This window comes from Palaemon carinicauda, unplaced genomic scaffold (genome assembly GCF_036898095.1).
Source record: "Palaemon carinicauda isolate YSFRI2023 unplaced genomic scaffold, ASM3689809v2 scaffold427, whole genome shotgun sequence".
Classification (NCBI taxonomy): domain Eukaryota; kingdom Metazoa; phylum Arthropoda; class Malacostraca; order Decapoda; family Palaemonidae; genus Palaemon; species Palaemon carinicauda.
The window spans coordinates 20,001-24,558 of NW_027171681.1; positions in this window are offsets into that span (position 1 = coordinate 20,001).

Below are 4,558 nucleotides of genomic sequence, written 5' to 3' on the forward strand. Positions count from 1 at the left end.
AATTAATTTTTCATTTTCCACTAGCATTAGGACCTGGCCACCCTTTGCAATTTCAGGCGTATTTTCATGTCTGAAAAAAATCACATTTCATTAGGGAAACAAAGTACTGTGGTATAACCTAACCTAAAGTTCCCCATCTAACCTAAAGTTCCCCACGTAACCTAAAGTTCCCCACGTAACCTAAAGTTCCCACCTAACCTAAAGTTCCCCACCTAACCTAAAGTTCCCCACCTAACCTAAAGCTCCCCACCTAACCTAAAGCTCCCCACCTAACCTAAAGCTCCCCACCTAACCTAAAGTTCCCCACCTAACCTAATGTTCCCCACCTAACCTAAATGAGGATGCCGTGGTCTTACGTATCTTACTTCCCTGGGGAGGGACTACCCCCACTGCGACCAAACTAAGGACACCGTGTTCTTGACTAGTTTCTTACCTTATTGCTTGCAGTTTGATAGTCCCAATAGTGGTAGAGGAACTGAATAATGAAGGGACTTTTTCCATGCTTAAAATTTTGTTTTTTTACGACAAAATACTTTTGTAGTCAGAAACGGTAATAACAAATTGCCATTTCTTGATCCTTGAAATGCAAAATTACTTGTTGCACTTCTAAAAGTGATGTTTTTCGTTTAATATACAGTACAGTAACTACTTCAGTTTGTGCATTTTCCATTTAACACAATTTATAACTACACAATTTATTAATATTGTATTTGTTTCTTAAAATAAATGGTAATAACTGTATGATCAAAATATTTGCAACCTGGGCACAAAACAATCCTATTGAACTAAGAGTATCGAAAGAACTGTGTAAGAAATGACGAAGAGAGAATCAGTGCTGAAATATTGGTAGATGATTAACCCTCAAAAATATCATGAGGTAAATTAAGGTGTTGATTGGTTATTTACTTGATGATAGCAATGATGGCCCAGTTATAATAATAAGAGAAGATGGGAAGATACAAATATTTTTTTTACCCAACACTCTTCATTTGTGACAAGTTACATAATATAAGAAAGCAACTCGTCAAGATTAGCATCAGGAGGATAAGTATGCATGCTTCGTCGCATATGCAGACGGTGCTAGAGTTAGTACAGTATATACCGAAATTCCCGTATATACCGAAATTCCCTGAAATGACGGTGGAAGCTCCTAAAACAAATTTATACCACAGAGTACAGTAATGAAACATTAACTGCAGGAGGTCACATTGATGCAAGAACCCTTGACAACATGGAACATATATGAACTTTAGCAGTTACAATTTGCAGTCAATCATTAAAACCAGAAATAACAAAATCCAACATATAAAGTCCCATTAACAGATTTTGTCAACAATTAAGATTTAGTGTATGCAGAAAAATCCGACTGGTGGCCAATGCAAATATCCTGGTAAAGATATCTTCATATTTTTTTTAAGGATATCAATAAGACTTGATATGAAATTAAAATATTAATCTAATATCCCAATACTATGCATGATGGATGAACTGTTATGCCCCATCCTACCCGCATAGACATTTGGGTATCATTTTATTTTCAGTTCGGTAGGTGTATTTGATTATCATGTTTTATTGTCAAACTTTTAAATACATTTGACATGAAAATCATATTCAAGGTTCTCGGAAATCTACTTTTTTGACAGTAATTTTCATATCAGGTAAAGAATATGCAACATTACTTTCATTAATGTTTTCAATATTTAGTGAGATGAAGGTTAGATTAAAAATGGATCAATTTGTTTAACCCATGCATATAAAGTATTTATTTAATGTTTTTCACATTTTAAGGCATTCAAGTCCCAAGGATAAGTTAAAGGACAGCCAAGATGTGCTACTTTTGGCTAGGACCTGATATCTTAAGTGAGGTTAGGTTAGAATGCATCATGTTTCACAAGTTTTCCTATGTGCTCTACCTAAAATCTAGTGCTGTATCCCATTTTAAATCAGGGACTTCTATCATTAACAGCATTTATTTCTAGTGGAAATGGTCAGAATCATTTTAAACACAGAAAAATTGAATGCCATATTTTCAACTCAGAAATATCATGACCAAACCTAAATATTTACTGACTTCATTATTCAGCAATACAGTATGGCTGTCATTGATTATAGCATTACAGTATACAGTACTCCATACTCCATACTCCGGTAACTCACAAGGTAATTTTGTTTTAATATAATTTCCTTTCTAGTAATCTTCCAATTCAGAATTAATTGACTTAGTAAATTAGCTTAAGATCCATAGCCTATGTTTCATCTTTGCTTTAACCTCTAAACAAGAGTCAATTAGAGAGTTGGAGTAGGCAGGTTAGCTAGCCTGGGTTTGATTAATTAGTCTGGTAAACTGGCTCATCTTTGCTTTGAAAATGAAGATCACAATCATTTGAAACATGATCAAAAACATTTGTTCAACTTCAAAATACAGTTCTGGCCAAAACTGTTGTTGTTCCCTCACAAATACATACCTTCGTCCTTTACATAAGTTAGATTATCAGCGAAGCTACAGTATACCGCAATTAGATTTATATAATGAGGTGTAAACAGGTAGCAGGTAGTTACCAGCTGGAAGCCAATGCTTGTTCACTGAGCACTCATTCTGATTTCAGCTGTCTGTGAGAACAGACATTTTTACACTTGCTTTTTCCACCTGCTGGAGTTTTTGGCTTTTATCTACTTTTTTCCGGTGTTTTTGTTATAGTATTGTTTGCTTGTTTACCGTTAAACAAGTAGGTACTGCGGGAGCAACAGTGCTCACTTTCCCCCTCAGCTTTGCGTGCAGCTTCCTATGTGCTCATCCGCACAACAGACAAACACCACACAGCTGGAACTGTAAAGCACACTGTTCTGTACAAAGATTTTTGTATTTTTTTCATAAACTGAAGTATGGCTACTGACAGAAAGTTTAAGGATTATATATTGTACAAGTATGATGAAAGAATCATTAAATTGAATGTAATTGATAATATCAAGTGAAAGGGGGTGCTGCAGTTCCACAGGGCCTATACACAAGTAGCCACTGGCTCTGACCCTATCCCACGTGCCTTGCTGGCACGCGCTTAGCCAGTGAGAGGTTAGGAACAGGAGAGTTACCGCGCGAGCATCTCAACCTTTTGCTGGCATTTCTCAGAACACTCTGCTAGCGAGCAACATGTCTCTCAACACACGCAAGCATGGCTGCATGCACACACCTGAACGCGCTGACTCTCCTAAACGTGTTGACTTTCCTGAGCGCACTCATGGTTTGAGTTGCCTGTTTCCACTAGACAACCTTACCTCTCCTGAGCCTGTTATGGTAATAATAGCACAATTATTAATAGCCAACATGCACCACGATCAGTTTGTTAGGGGTTGAAACAGTTGGGCTACTGATCACCTGAGTGTGCGTGTGGATTAACTCGCCTGTCTCTACCAGACAACCTCTTCTCTACTGAGCCTGTTGTGGTAGCTTGCACTACTCCACCCACACTTCATTGGCCTGTGCTCAGTCTGTTAGTTGCTGGAATAAGGGGGCCACCGCTCACGTTTATCACCTGAGCGCATGGATTAATTCCTATCTCCACTAGACAACTCCTCCTCTCCTAAGCCTGTTGTGGTAGTGAGGTTAAGCGTGTGCTGGCGCCATCATGCCTCTTTGGCGCCCACTCAGTTATGTTAGGGGTTTGGAACAGGTGGGTTACCATAAACACTCCTCACAAACATATCTCCTCAACACTTTGCAAAGCGAGTCACCGAGACGAGCTTCGCCTCTACACGTGTTACATAGATGCTCATCAACAGAATGTGCCTCGCCCTCCTTTGCCTTGCCTAGATGCTCCCCATAGGATCCAAGTCAAACACTTACAGCACACTCGTTCATAATGGAGCATAATGAAGAATATTTGAGAGGAAGTAGGTTGTCCCGGGCACCAGCCACCCGTTGAGATACTACCACTAGAGAAATATTTGGTCCTTTGACTGGCCAGACAGTATTACATTGGATTCTTCTCTCTGGTTACGGTTCATTTCCCCTTTGCCTACATTTACCGAATAGTCTGGCATATTCTTTACATATTCTCCTCTGTCCTCATACACTGACAACACTGAGATTACCAAACAATTCTTTTTCACCCAAAGGGTTGATTAGGGCACTGTAATTGTTCAGTGGCTACTTGCCTCCTGGTAAGGATAGAAGAGACTCTTTAGCTATGGTAAACAGCTCTTCTAGGAGAAGAACACTCCAAAGTCAAACCATTGTTCTCTACATCTTGGGTAGCGCTCTCTCCTGAATGTAATGACACTCCTGAGCACGCTCATGGTTTGAGTCGCCTTTTTCCACTACACAACCCCTCCTCCCCTGAGACTGTTGTGGTAATAGTAGCACGATTAAAAGCCAGCACACACCACGTTCAGTTTGTTAGAGGTTGGAACAGGTGGGCTACTGATCACCTGAGTGTGCGTGTGGATTAACTCGCTTGTCTCTTAACAAATAACCCCTTCTCTCCTGAGCCTGTTGTGGTAGCTTGCGTTACTCCACCCACACCTCACTGGCATGTGCTCAGTCTGTTAGGTGTTGGAATAT